General features: G+C 38.4%; 1 protein-coding gene across 4 annotated transcripts in view; it reads right to left on the bottom strand.

Moving 5' to 3' along the window:
* LOC105233396 (zinc finger protein Elbow) overlaps positions 1-4,661 on the bottom strand; it is a 121,870-nt gene extending 117,209 nt beyond the window's left edge. Inside the window, exon 1 of one of the 4 annotated variants that reach the window (XR_007423591.1) lies at positions 4,071-4,661. The gene's annotated coding sequence lies outside the window, so the exon portion shown is untranslated. Of the gene's footprint in view, positions 1-4,066 lie in introns of all 4 variants that reach the window. The other 3 variants (XM_049461835.1, XM_049461838.1, XM_049461842.1) reach the window with 3 other exon arrangements.
* Between the last annotated feature and the right edge of the window lie 11,647 nt (positions 4,662-16,308).

The following is a 16,308-nucleotide window of genomic DNA, read 5'->3' on the forward strand; positions in this document are numbered from 1 at the left end:
AAATTATTCTACAACTCTGCCATCCCCTTCAAAGTAGTACCCTTGGGAAGCTATACAGCGATTCCAGAGCGTTTTCCATGCTTCGTAACATTTCTCGAACGCTTCAACTGGGATGTCCGCGAATACCCTCGTCACGGCCGCCTGGATGTCCGTAATCGACTCAAAATGGGTTCCTTTGGCCACCGATTTTGTTTTAGGAAACAAAAAAGTCGCAGGGTGACATATCCGGCGAATAAGGCGGTTCCCTTTAGAGGCCAAATACTGGGATACGCTGAGGGCGGTGTGGTACGGCGCGCTGACATGATGAAGGATCCATTTACGAACGATGTCTGGGCGCATCCTGTTGACTCGTTTTCGCAATCTTTCGAGTACTTGGCAATAGTAGTCTTGATTCACAATTTTCCCGGTGGAACAAATTCTTTGTGGACAATTCCACGGCTATCAAAAAAGGCAATAATCATCGTTTTCACCTTCGACTTGCTCATGCGAGCTTCCACGCTTTCGCGCCCCTCCTCAAACTCTTTGTGCCATCGAAACACCTGGGCATGACTAAGAGCACTATCACCATACACTCTTACAATTTTAGCGTACGTTTCCGAAGCTGTTTTGACCAATCTGGCGCAAAATTTTATCGCGACGCGTTGCTCTTGATTTCGTTTTTTCCATTTTCGTGACGAGCGCTACAAACACACGTCTACTCAACTTGACGCAGCAGACAAACTAAACAAGCTAGAGCGATGATACATATATCAATGGAGAGGGGAGGGATGCCGAAAAAAGAGCAAGTGACTTTCTAGGTCACAGGTTTACCACAAGCGCGCCAATAAAATTAGTCTCATTACTTAATTGTCAAACCTCCTATAATAGTATTAAATTTCATACTCATATCTCAAAAGCTTACAAAAAAAATGTATGATCCCTAAAAAGTTCGCCTTGAAAATAGATAGACGCATAGTCTCTTGGGCAAAGTTGTTCAGAAGGATCAGTAGATACGTCATATGCGATTTTTCTGTGTTTTTGACTCCCTGTAAATCATTCCACTCTAATGTACATACATATGTATATGCATATGACCGATTCACATATAACTTTCCACATTTTGCTGGACAACTCATACTTTAACAATGAAGCAAAGAAAGAAAAATATTGTCGGATTAAACAATATGCTTTCCATTCTTTTCTCTAATAAAACTGGTGACCGTTGCTTAGAAAAGCGTAGAAAGTTTAGCGTTGCCTCATATTTTGCTTCGCATTGCTTTGCTGCGCCTCGACGGAAGCGAACTCATACGAAAGCATACCTCGTACTTATCTATCAAAGCAAATATCTAGAGCAAAGCGAAGCAAGAGTTGTATGTGAACCAGTCATCAGAGTTCCTTCCTTTTTTTATTATTTTCTTCAACAGTGACTTTTCTACAAAAGCAGCCATGTCCGTTCGTCTGTCTGTCTGTCTGTATATATAAGAACTAGTCCCTCAGTTTTTAAGACATCGTTATGAAATTTTGCAAACGTTATTTTCGCTTCAAGAAGCTGCTCATTTGTCGGAACTGTGGATATCGGACCACTATAACATATAGCTGCCATACAAACTGAACGATCGGATTCAAGTTCTTGTATGGAAAACTTTCACATTTGACAAGATCTATTCACGAAATTTGGTATAGATTATTTTCTAAGGCAACAATGTAATCTCCGAAAAAATTGTTCAAATCGGCTCACTATAGCATATAGCTGCCATACAAGCTGAACGATCGGAATCATTTGCTTGTATGGAAAACTTTCACATTTGACGTGGTATCTTCTCAAAATTTGATTACTATAGCATATATAGTATGTTCCATACAAACTGGTTACTAAAAAAATTGCACCTGTGAAGGGTATATTTAGCTTAACGTTTTTTCTTGTTAATCTTCCATATCACCCAAGCCAACCAGCTAATGCGCTGTTGCTTAATAGTTCGGACACGCTTGCCTTCCCAGCGTCTATAGGAACGTCCTCTTAGTCGTATAAATAAATCGTCGGAATTACCGTTACTCGTACGCCAGCAGACGCTATATTTTAATGGGCACACACACGAATTTACATGTGTAGTTTGGTGTGAGCGCCCGCGCTTTGGCTTCAAACTCATAAATCATAATTTGCTGCCACTGGCTTGAGTGCCTGCTGTTTATTATTTTAATATTTTCCACACTATTTTTATTATAATTTCTGTTTGTTACACTCATAATGCTTTTTACGAGTCTCGCGCATTTAATAAACCATACATACATATGCACATACTCGTAAGTAAGTATGGATGTATGTTTCGATGTATGTGTTTCGCTAGGCATTTTGTTTTTATTTTGTGTTTTTAATTTTATTATGAAATGTGGCATTTAATTTATTATGAACACGTATAGCGGATGTGGTACGAGATGCGGGTCGTCGCGCGCGCATACACACACACACACACATACATATACAACAACGCCCACAAACACACGCGAAAATATTTGAGCATAAAGCCATGGCTGAAGTGTATGGCGCATATGCATACATAGACACAAATACGTGTGTATATGTTTTTGTGTGTATGTGTGCGCTATTATAGGAAGTGGGCGCGCGCAAATTCTAAAAATTACCAAATCAAACCGTTAACCGCACAGCGGATACGACAAAACGTTTTGTGGCAAGAAAACATGCGATAATATGGAATGTATGTATGTGTGTATGTATGGGTGTTTGTGTAACAGTGTATTTTTGTGGGAAGTCTTTGTGGCCGACTTCGTCAGCAATAAATGTTTACTGCACTTATGTGTTTGTATGTGTTTATAGTGGATATTTAAGTAGTATGCATACATATATGTACATATATACAATGCTGTAAGCGCTTTGACTGCCGCTTGTGTATGTGGGTGTAGTTTTCGCATACCAATCGCGCGTTGCACAAACTCACACTCACACTCGGCCAGGCTGCCTGCCGCGCCATTTCGTGCGCCTCACTGGCGCTTTATGCAAAAAAAGTTTGCGTCAATAATTGGTTATTTTTTCAATTAAAGCGCATTTTCGCCGCCACCACGGTATTATGGCGTTCTGTGAAACAGTAAATTTACCGTAATTAAATTTGTATTAATTTACGCCACACACACACATACACTAGTAGACGTCTGCATTATAAGCACTATCAACACAATTTATTGCACAATATATGCGTGAAATATGATCACGGCAGTGTAATGATCTGGTAATTGCTGCATTTTAGCATGGCATTAACCACTCTGTATTCGTTTAAGCGCGTAAAATCGAATTTGAAATTAAATTTTCGAAAGTTTATTACGCTGACGGCTGGTTTTTTCTTGTTGTGCCGGTAATGGAAACTGTGGAAATGTTGGATTTTTTGCGGTTTTCAAGCAATTGGATTTTTATATGTATATGCAGTGCTACCACGTTATAAAATTATACCTTTTATGTATTTTTTTTTTTTGAGTTTATTTAATGCTGCTTTTTTCCTGCTTTTGTTGCGTTTAATATTTCCTCTCGTGTATTTTTCACATTTAAATTAAATTGTCATTTTTATTGCAGTCACTTTACAATGTACCATTTCTATGCACAGTAAGTTGTCACATTTTATTGCCGCCCATAATTGCTGTGCAACAATTTACACTGTATTTAAATGATTTTGTGTGCTGACAGCTTTTTCTGCGTACGCTTTTGCACGTTGCTTTTTCCTTTGCGCAATTATTACTTAGGTGGCAACATCCGGCAGTTAACAAGCCATAATTTCAATAAATATTCAATGCTTTTAAATTAATATATCACTTCCGTTGCTTGCTATTTATAAAGCGCTTACGCGTGCAACGATTTTTTTGCAAGCAGACAGCCGTTAGATAATTTTATGCGACAAACAAGTTTGATAGCAAGAAAATCAGCCATTAAATTGTTATAATAAATGGTTTCACAAATGCATTCTAAAGCACTGATATAAAAAAAAATAAATAAAAAAAAAATAAAACACATTTTTTATAAACACGCCGCTGACGCCATGCCACTCCAAACGCTTTCAATATGTGTTGCAACTAACCATATTACCTACCACTTTTGCCACTTGCACCGTAACATGCATTTTACACCTTTCACCAACTAAATTATATGTGTTAATATGTTTTGTTGTTTTTATTCTTGTTGTTGTTACAATTTTCGACACAAATTATTCTATATAACGTCACGATTTCATATGATTTACTAGAGCGGCGGCCCGCGCGCGCCACTTTGTACGTGAAATAACAAAATTCGACTGAAAATCTATAAACATTCGCCACAATGCTGTGTTGGTAGTAGTAGTAGTGGTAGTGGTGGCAGCGGCGGCGGCGGCATTGTATACTTCCCATGCGATAGTGTGTCGTCGTGTGGCTGCGGCGGCAGCAGCGGATTCTCCCATAGTCATCGTCGCATGCCACACAACAACGGCAACGATTACGATGACTACGACTACGACGACGACGACAAAAACATCTTCGGCAGCGGTTGAGTTTTGTATAACAAACGACAAAAAATAATTGAGAAAAAACATTTATGATACAATAACAAGCAAATAACAACTACAAAAGCAAACAACAAAAACAACTGCTACTAAATTAGTGTTGCCATTTGCCTTTGAACACTTTATGCCGCCAAATGCACTCATATATTTCATATTGTTGCTATTTTTGTTGTCGCTTTCAACAAGTGCGCCGACAACTCTTTAACAGCTCACCTACATGCGCTCTCACCTAGCAGTCAGTTCTCACCATCGCTAATAGCCAAGAGCCGTTTTCGGGCGCACTCTTTGCCACTCAACACTACTCATTGTGCTTGCTGTTTTAGCTTTGTTGGTTTCCTAAAATCTCAGCGGCGCTCCAATATGGCCGTACATGCGCAGCGAAAAGCTCTCTTTGTATAAAGTAAATAAAAGCCGTCACATTTGTATTGTACTGTATTTATTTATCTCTTGCCATTAGTTTGAAAACAAGTTATTGCTTTGCGCTTCTTATTTGCCTTGTGTCGCACTCAGCACTGAGAAAAGTCGCGCCGCTGTGGGAGACCAGTGAGTGGCAATATTTATGAGTACCAAATATGTATCAGGTTTGTGATGGAATAGTAGTAGCATTTAGTGTAATTGTCAGGTCGTACGAAAAAGTGTAGTAGAGTGGGCGAAATAGTATGTTCTTTAACTTAATAATACTATTTATTTAAATTATATGAAATAATGATGATTATTGTGCGTCTAAAACTATATTCGTGCGTTTTGTTCCTTTTCGAAATTTCAACTTTTGTTTAAGAAGCACAATCTTCCTCTTCTTTACTGGCGTAGACACCGCTTACACGATTATAGTCGAGTTAACAACAGCGCGCAAGTCACTTCTTCTTTACGCAACGTAGCGCCAATTGGAGATTCCAAGTGAAATCATATCCTTCTCCATCGGGTCCTTCCAACGGAGTGGAGGTCTTCCTCATCCTCTGCTTCTCCCGGCGGGTCTCTGATCTGTAGCTAGTTGTTATTTTTCACTCGGTGCGTTCTTTTACTTGTCGGGTCCCAAAGCCAGCGCACAACCCTGCGGAGGGGATGTTCGGCCTTCAAACAGATGTTCTTAGACTACCCAGAGGATACTTGCTCAAAGACCGGATGTCGTGAGCTGCTTGAGCCGTATGCAAAAGAATCGTTGCAGGCGACTCCCAAGTGAATAACGATCAAAGAACTTTCCACACTTGCGTGAACATCTACACATGACTCCATCCTCCGAAGAATATGCACAACTATTATTTCAAGTATAGCCCATATGAAAGCATAACATTTTCTATCCTTCTAATATTTTTTTTCGAATTTCATCCCGAAAGAACTGCCTCTGCCCAGCGGTTGAGAATAGAACAAAATAACTTTTGATATCCTGTTATAATGTTAACCGGATTCCAGTGAGAGCGTTTTGGATTCTAGAATAAATGACAGGTAGAAGGACAAGGTTTGGAATATATACATACTTCTAGTTATAGACAAAATACTACCCACATTTCCAAGAACCTGGAACAAGTATTTAATTTGTGAATCTATTATCAGCCCTACCCATCAAATTCGTCATTATTTTGAAACATAGTCTTCACGGTTTTATTACTCACAGGGTGTAAAACATTGCAGTATTTATGAGCGGAACGTTATTATGAACAGTAAAAGTAAATATAGTTGAACTTCCCTAACTCAAATCACCTAATCTTCCCAAAAAATTCGAGTTAGAGGGACCTCGAGTTATGCAAGGAAAGTTGTATGAAATTCAACTTCTATTGTCAGTTGAAAGATTCGACTTATGGAGAACTTCTAGTTATAGAATATGGAATATTAACTGTATTCTAACACAAAATTTCATCGTTTTGTTCTAGCCAGACTATACTTTCATCGCTCGATATTCGACCTTTCCCTATTAGCTTATATTGTACACCTATATTAAAAATCTATTTTGATCAGCAATAGTCAAGACTTAAGAATTTAGTGACAAATTTTGACCAACTTTACAAATTTAAGCTCTTTATACCAGAAATAATTTTGGGTGTTTATCATTAACTACCGAAATCCATTTTTCTGAAACACTAAATGCTGACAGAAGATGGAGAGGGAATGGGATGACATTATTTTAGACAAACAGCCTATGTGAGATATACGGTTTTTTCTCAAAAGTTTCTAGAGATAGATGGTAATAAATTCCGTTATATATATTTTAATTCCAAAGTGCAAGCAATAATATAGTTATATGAGTATAAGCATATGGCAACCCCTTGAATTGCAAACGCAATTAATGTTAGTTATTGCTATGCCAGACTTATCCCTTTGACATAGGCGCTCTCCCAACAAGTTATAAAGATGACCTTACGGTCTACAAGCGTACACTTCACGCAAACTTTGACACCATGATATTATTGTGCTCCTCTTCCCAAATTCTTACCTATGAATGCGCATAAATAATGCCAAAAAGGGCACACGCCTTATGCTTTCACATCCGTTCGAATTCTCTCCATAACTTTTAATTCGCTCACTACGAGTATTTACATAGTTTCTTTGAGCATGTATTTTGCTTCGCTGCCCACTCACTTTGTCGGCCATAATTATTTACACGCCACAACGCCTTCCGCTACGTCAGCCATAACTGCATGGCTTTGCCGAATGCTCTCCCACATACACTCCTGTTTCTCGTCAGGCTTCGTGTATTGGTATGTATTGTATGTATAACACGATTTCGTTGTGTAGTGGTATAAGCCACGAGCGACAATATGCCGAACGGAAATGCGACGTAATGCGAAATGCAACGCTAACGCATACTGATACAGTTTATGGTAAACATAAAACAGCTGTTTTCAAGGCTGAGCGCGTTAAAATATTTGCAAGCCACTGTTCTCGTGTGCGTGTGAGTGTGTAGGTGAGAGGACTCGTATAAAGCATATGTATGTGTAAGTGGCTCGTAAAGTTGAAGCAGCATATGAAAAATTGACGCGAACATGATTAAAAGAATGCGCCATTTTTAAGGCAGAGCGGCAGCCAGAGAGCGACAATGAGCGATGTGTTTGCGTAACTTAAGTTTTGCCTATGACATACAAATATAGGTGCACGGGTGCAAGGGGGTAGGGAGAGGACGTGAAATGAATTTATGGACTTAAGGCACATGCGTTTTAGTTTCGCAGACATTTCACTTTGTAGTTTTCCTCGTTTTGACTTTCGGCACAATTTATGTCGACAGGATGTGAAAGGACGCTTTTTAGCGAGAGAGATAAAATATGATTGAGCCATGAAAATATGAATTATTATACTCGAGTAATATTTTTCAGAATTCGCAAAGTATTGTGTGGTTGACAGTAAGTGTTATATTAAACGCCGTGAAGTCACAGGTCAGCGGAGTTTTACAAGCGGAGTTTTACAAGTTAGACGTCTGAAAATGATATTATATGTACATAAATCTTCAAAAATTTAAGAAAATACTATTAAAAGAATTATCACGAAAATTTTCCATTTTGCATTACAAATTCGGTAAACCAGAATGAAAATAAATTTCTTAAATGATGCTGGTACCAAACTTTCTAAGGTGATTTTCTGAATTCCGCACGGCGGAGAGAATTGTATTGCAGGTGTGGTAGATACAACAATCTGTAGGCACAACAACCTAATCAACCATTTCATGCCTTCAATCTTAAAAAGAATGCTTCCTGGCAAAAAATTAGCGGCAATGAATATGTAGTAGCTGAGTCAGATACCTATTCTAAATAAAAAGAGAAAATGAAGCTGAAATATGTTTTCAAAAAATAATAGATCAAGGTATCGCCTACGACGGCACTTGTAGTGAATTGGAAACTCAATTTGAACAAAATAGTTTAGAATACGGCTATAAACTATTACTAAGCGGAAAATAAAAAGTAAATTGCTTTATATTTAGATAGCGATCGTCTCTCGGTAAAAATTGAGACAAAATATGAGAATATTTCAGACCATCTCTCTCTGCATTCTCATCTCAACATAGCTGAGCAAAACACATAGCATAAAGCACATGACTTGAGAATGGCCAGAAACGATTCTTTTAGAAAGGGCTCAAGCAGCTCACGACTTCCGGTCTTTGACTAAGTAACCTCTGGATAGCCTAAGAACATTCGTTTGAAGGTAGGCTAAGGTGAGAAGGCGAAATATCCCCTACATAGGGTGATGTACTGGGTTTGGGAGCCACGAAAAAACGGTCCCAATAAACAAGTTTAAACAGCCTCGGATGATAGGCAAACGATATAATAATTATGATTTGAGGGCATGCACCTAGAATGTCCGGTCGCTTAATTGGAAAGTCGCCGCTGCCTAGCTGGTTGATGATGTCTGTGCAAATAAAGGCTGACATCACCGCCGTCCAAGAAATGCGATGCACATGACAAGGACTGAGGAGGATAGGTCTTTGTGGCATTTACTACATTGGTCATATAAGGAAACGCAAGTTTGGTGTGGGATTCGTGATGGGAGGGAGACTCTGTCGCCGAATACTGTCATTCACTCCAAGAAGTGCCGTGTTGCAGCAGAGAGAAAACAGACTGCGTACCTTGGAACGTTACGATCGACCACAATACGTGCGGGATGGGAAAGATATCGAGAGTTTTAAGAGGGCAGACAGAAAAAGAAAGAGTCCGAAATGCGAGAGTATGAAGAGCTTGATAAGCTGGCCGACAGGGGTAATGCTCGAAAATTCTCCGAAAATATGCGGCGACTTACAGAAGGTTTTAAGACCGAAGAATACTCTTGTAAAACCAAAGGAGGTAATCTAGTGACCGATGCCCAGAGCATCCTAAAAATATGGAGGAAACACTCCTCCAGCCTGCTGAATGGCAGTGAATGTATAACGCCAGGAGAAGGCGAACCCGATTCCCCAATCGCTGACGATGGAGCAGACGTTTCACTGCACGACCATGAAGGAGATCAAATAGCAATTACCGTCTGAGGAACAACAAAGCGGCGGGGCCGATGGATTGCCTGCCGAGCTATTCAAACACGGCGGCGAAAAGCTAATAAGGAGCATGCATCAATGACTGGAATTTAAGTGTGCTATGCCCAATTTATAAAAAAGGAGACCCCACAATCTGCGCCAACTACCGTGGGATTAGCCTCCTCAACATCGCATATAAGGTTCTGTCGAGCATACTGTGTGAAAGATGAAAACCCACCGTCAACAAACTGATTGGACCTTATCAGTGTGGTTTTAGACCTGGCAAATCAACAACCGACCAGATATTCACCATGAAACCCCCCGTGAAAAGAGAATTGACACACATTATCTCTTTGTCGACTTCAAAGCTGCTTTTGACGGCATGAAAAGGAGCTTAAGGCAGCGATGTCTGAATTTGATATCCCCGCAAAACTAATACGGCTGCGTAAACTGACGTTGAGCAACACGAAGAGCTCCGTCAGGATCGGGAAGGACCTCTCCGAGCCGTTCGATACCAAACGAGGTTTCAGACAAGGCGACTCTCTTTCGTGTGACTTCTTCAACCTACTTCTGGATAAAATAATTCGTGCTGTCGAACTAAACCGAGAAAGTTCATTCGTCCATAAGAGTGTACAGCTGCTGGCGTATGCTGGTGATATTGACATCATTGGCTTGAACAACCGTGTCATTAGTTTTGCTTTCTCCAGAATGGATAAGGCAGCTAAGCAAATAGATCTGGTGGTGAACGCGGGCAAGACGAAATATCTCCTGTCGGTCCTATTTCGGTATTATTTCTTTAAAAGCCAGACTACGTTCTTGGTATTTATCATGAGGACTCTATCACTTATAAAAATTAGGATTCCTAATGGGTCGACAATAAGTTTTTTTTAAAGTCACAATGTCCAATCCGCATTTAGCTAATTATGTATTAATGCTGCCCTATTAAACAAAGGCGGAAAAATTGAAAGCTCTAGCGCTATTTTAAGACCAACAACACTGACTTGACTACACTAAAATATTATCCATAAACACCTAATTAAATTCAAAATACGCTTTGCGCATTCGTAATATTTATTTATATGAATCTACGTGTATTCCACCGCTCAGCCTCACGTCGACGCCATTGTGCCGTGAAAATCGTTAAATGCAAAATTTATTTGTTTATTTTATGCATTTGACATACCAAAGTCCCACGACGACACTCAATTAACAAAACATTAATTTTTGTGATGTGCCATGATAATTTTATGACTTTTTGTTGTTTCAACGTTTTATTTTATGATTATGGACACATTGATTAAATTTCAAGTTTTTTATAGCCATTAACACATACATATAAATATGTATTTTTATCGCATGACACAAATTTAACAAACGTCAAATTTCGAAGTGAGGCATTAAAATATACATATCCAGAGACATACATATATACAAACGAAATTGAAATGCTTGCGGCTGACAAAAATTCAAAGTAAAGTGTGTTAATAAACGCTCGAATGACTAAAACCAACACACACATACACACGTACACCTGCATACATATGTTGATAGCTGTAGCGCGAAATTTGATTTCATTGCATAGGAATTAGTTAAACACAAAACGGTATTCGCCGAAAAAGCCACTTAAAATATGGCTATTTCATTAATAAAATGACAGTAATCGTAAAAAGTCAACGAAAATATCGCCATTATTGTAAAATTATGCAAGCGAAAATGCCGAAATGGTCCGCTGAGTGGCTTTAGAGTTGTACGAAGTCAAGTTCGTATATTATTGTTGCTGTTTCACCGTCTTTCTTCACTTTCTAGTGATATTATATGCGCTGTGGCTTTATTGGAATATTTATGGAACATTATTTATTTTTTAATATTTTTGTTTCGCTTTAATTTCACTAACGCTATTGTTTTAACAAAAATATATTCCAAATTGTGACAGACGAAATAAGGATGTACTATGATACCGAAATATACAGGAGGTGCGTAAGCGTCAAATAAAGAGTGATCTATGTATATCGAGGTGCCCTACATTTTTAAAGAACAAAAACACAGAAACTTCGAATTTAATGGAAAAAGTTTATTATCATTTAAAAGAACATTATTTGGTAATACAGTCTGTCAAGTAAGAGCGTGGTCGTGTTAATTTATAAAAAAAAAAAATATTGTATGAACCTTTCATATTTATATATACATACATTGTACACATTACAAACAATGATGCAATTTGGTTTAGTTTAGGATTGTTGTTCTTCTGCAGAATCCAATCGTCATTTTTTCAGATGAACCATCGTTTGGCAGATAGCAGTAAAGCCTTTTTGTAGATTTTTATTATTTTCTCGGCATTTAGGTTGTGAAGAGGTACAAAGTGCCGAATCCCTGCTTTGAGAAGCAGCCCCAAAGATGCACCTTTGTTCCATGTTTTACGGTCCGCTGAATAAGCCTATTGGTGGAAGTTGGCCAGGCTCGCGTGAGGACAGACCGTGCTCAAAATCTCTATCAATATTCTCATGCGCCCAAGCGAGTTCCTTTGTCACAAGTTTTTCAGTCAACAGAGGCTTCTTCATTGTGCTGCGCCATTTCAGGTCATGAGTATGAAATAGGGTTCGGATATATCTAAACTTTTTGTCATTAATTTTGCTTGTTTGCCGCAGTATTAAAGCGGGATTCCGCGAAAACAGATTCTCTATTCTTTTTTCATCTTTTTTGTTCACTGTTCCTATCGAACCACGTTCTGGTAAATCATCGACATTTTTAGCCACTATATATCACTGTATCCACTTCTGTACAAATGACTTCGACTTTCTCATATATTCAGCAGCCGCTGATTGCGACATTTTGGGACCTTTCGGGTGGATGCAAAGGAACACAGCTTTGTAGCGCGACGCGTACTCAGCACTCATGACGGTTAACATGATTCTCTTTCAAAAGACCAACGACAACTGAACCCTTGTTGACAATGCATCAAGGACACCGCTTCTCTCTATCGGCTCGCGAAGGAATTAGAGCGAACTTGACTTTATACATTTTTTTTTAACATTTGAGCTTTGAATGAAGAAACGTATTGCGGCTACGTGTATTTGCCTCACTTATGCTGTTTCGCTCGACCATTTTGACTGCTTAGATCATTTTCGACAGCTGTTTTGTGTCGTCGTCAATTTTTACTTTTTTTCCAAAAAATGGTTTAAAGTATCTTTATAAAAATATGTGTGAAATAAAAAATTACGTGCGTGAACGCTTATCGAATGTTGACTGTGGCATATAGTGTAAAAACGCTGGACAAAAACAACGTTTATCGGTGGTACAAAATGTTCTCTTTGAGTCGAGCAGATGTACTATACGACGAATAGCGTGGCAAACGTCCAAGCACGTCAAGAAAAGATGAAAACATTATTGAAGTGAAGAAAATAGTAATGGCCAATCGTAGAATCACTAATAGAGAAATTACTGAGAAACTAAACATATCGATTGGTTCGTTCCATTCGATTTTGACCAATGATTTCGGTATCAGTCGGGCCGCGGCGAAATTTGCGTCGCTTTACATGGCTCAGGAGACCTTGTGACTTGGTTTGTTCTCAGAAAGGACGACGCTACGATTGAAGCAAGGAAAACTGCATCTTAACAAGATGTGGAGCTAAACAAAATCACAAAAATTTACTTATTTAAGTACTTTGCGATTGGGAAAAATGCTGGAAGAGTGGCGTTGATTATATTGAAGAGGTCAAAACAGATATTCTTAAAAAAAAAAAAACACTTTTATAAGAAATAAAAATCATCTTTACTTTTTGAAAAAAACCTAGTACTATAATATAATAATCATGATATTCAACCTTGCTGTTTTGGCTGGTTTTGTCCAGGGTCCACACATGATTTTTGGCGATAAGAGCTTTTCTTATGGATCCATTTTACATCACCATATTTCTGAAATTCACAATAAAGAAAGTCATAAACTGGCAAGGAAATAATATGCAAGTGTGGAGCAAAGCACTAATCACTCAAATCCGATTTTTATTACCAAAAATGTACTGATTCGATTATCCGGACCCTTAACACCCAAATTCGTAGAAGTTGAAAACATAAGATCTGATCAAACTTGGTCCGGAGTGGTTCGTTTACACTTTGCGCGCTAAACCGAATCGATAAACATTTTTTTCTAGATTTTTACAACCTTTTTTTATGTTCCTAAGAGGTTTACCTTTGCCTCTAACTCTTTTCTAATTGAGATCAGTGTACATTTGATAGATATTTGATTACGATTACGAAAAGTTTGTCTAGCGAGTTTTTCTATAAAAAAAAAGATTGAACAATGAGTGTTCTTCCTTGATGGTCCTTCCCTGTGCAAGATACTTAGTAAATGAAAATTATTTTATGCCGATCCCAAAATACAGACTCCATAACCCCTCTACCTTTTGAAGAGTCTTCAACGTGTCTGATGACTTTCAATTTAACTGCAGAGTGAAATAATGGAACCGTGTTTCATCCACTGTAGCAAAAATTTCGGGTTTATTACGCTAGAATGGCTCCAAAAACTGTTCTGAATCATCAACTCGTCCTTGTTTTTGGTCAAAAGTGAGCTCTAGCGGCACCGACTTTGCGCAGAGCTTTCTCATACCCAAATATTAATGAATGATACGATGTACATGTTTATTTAATATCTTTAGAGTACTTGTTATCTGGAACAATTTCACTTTACGGTCATCAAAAATTATTTTTTGGACTTTTTAGCAACATCTTTTCACCGTTTTCGGTGCTCATTTCACCACTTCTAAATCTAGTATTCTAGTTCTGATGGTTGGTTTTCCTGGTCATCAGGCTAAGTTTTTGCTTTAACTGGATTTTTTCGTTCAAAAAGCAATATTTTATCAACGCGCGGAATTCCTTATTATCTAATTATTCACAATAACAAAAGTCGTTCACTCAAATTGAAATAATTCACAAACTAATGGCTCCATAGCTGTCAAATTTATATGCGGGCCTTTAGGAGAACAGGGTAAATCGTTTGGATTTAATTCTAGTGGTTCCATCTCTGTTTCATGCCGCGGACTTTCAATTGACTTGTTACAACCTAATTTTTACTAAAAATGTACAACGATTTTCCCAGAATACAGGGGAACATTGATTTAAAAAAAATATATTAAAAAAGAGTGGAGGGGCAAGGCGGTTGGAAGAACCATTTAGGAACTGTTACACCAAAACAACTCCATTACAACACTGTGCATATACTTGGGTGTGGAACGTAAGTTATGACATTTCAGCTGACAGCTTCCATGCCTTTAGCACTTTTTTATAACGACAGGCAGCTGCTTTGAGGCGGCAACAACTGTAAGTGTCACAGTAATGCTGACTGCGTTGGTGGCAGCGACAAAGTCACTGACAGCACTTTTAAGATATATGAACATTTTCAAATGCAGAAATGCAAAACTGCGAGCACATTTGCGTTATAGAATCAACATAAAGCACCAGCGGCAAAATAACATCACACATACTTGTATACATATACTTTCAATATATGTACATATGTAGCTATAACAACAACTGCCTTGCTACGTGAGCGTGTCAAGTATTCAGCAACAGGCAAATACATACTTACACATACACACACATATACATTTGCATGAAGTGCAAATGCACACGGATAGACACTTTGCCGCTGGTTGGCAGGAACAGCTGTCGTACAATAAAATTTCGAGCGCCAACTCATAAATGCAAAAATTTCATATATTCGCACTGACATCGAGCGTCCGCTTCGCCCTCGCACCTCCCTTATGCGTTATGCAATTTATGCTTTTAGTCGTTTTGTCATTCTTTATATGCATGCTGCATGCAATGTCTAGTTTGGCGGTGGCTGACTGCACTTTAACAGCGCTCAGCGACAGTTGCTGTTGTCACATGCGCGAACGCATCTGAAATGTAAATGCAAATGAAAAATTATAAATTATGATAAACGTCAACAGTTGTCCCGGCTTTGCCATGTTGGCAAGCATGAATTGACAGCGACAACAAAAACAAAACCAACAACAACAACAACAGTAAAAATAGCTGCAAACCGCGCTAGTAAAAATAATAATAGCAACAAACAGTGGCGGTTGCAGTGTCGCTGCAGTTGCATGCATTTGTTATGTTGCATGCAACAAAGCACATGTGAGCGCACTCGTTAAACTAAAAGTAAGTAGCAAGGCATAAAACTCTCCGCTCGTTTGGCGGCAAGAATTATGCGCATACAATGATAATAATAATAATAATAATTTTGTGCAAAAGCATAACAAAAACATTACAACAACGTCGTAAGTGTCGCCTACAGCTTAGTCAGCGCAATGTGTCATTTCCACATACTATGTGCCCTGCAGGAAATTCTCAATGAAGTTGGATGAAGTACCGACTTAAAACTTTTACAATTTTATGAAGTGTTTACGGTATAAGACTATAGCTCCAATATATGCTTTAAAAAATTTTTTACTCTTTAAACCACTTTTTCAAACCATAAGGAAATTGTTAGAATCTTGAATGGTAAATTTTTCCGAAATATTTATCCCTTTTACTTTTTAAAACATCAATAGTGTGTATTAAAATAAAATAAATATCCTCATAAAATATATAAATAAACTAAAGGATCTCGCCAACTGTTGCTGTCATTTACGAAATGGAATCTAGGGCAATGTGCTCGACTTCTTGCAGTTTCCATCTAAACGGCAACTTTATAATACCCCCACATAGAAGCCCCCATCCTTATTTGCGAAGAACTCGGACAGCCACTTTTCTTAAGCCTCTTTGAGTTCAACTTTACACCAACAAGGGTGTTCGCCATGATCAGGAACAGGTGGTAATCACTTGGCGCTACGTCCGAGCTATATGATAAATGCAATAAAACCT

The sequence above is a fragment of the Bactrocera dorsalis genome, chromosome 1 (assembly GCF_023373825.1).
Source record: "Bactrocera dorsalis isolate Fly_Bdor chromosome 1, ASM2337382v1, whole genome shotgun sequence".
NCBI classification, from domain to species: Eukaryota; Metazoa; Arthropoda; class Insecta; order Diptera; family Tephritidae; genus Bactrocera; species Bactrocera dorsalis.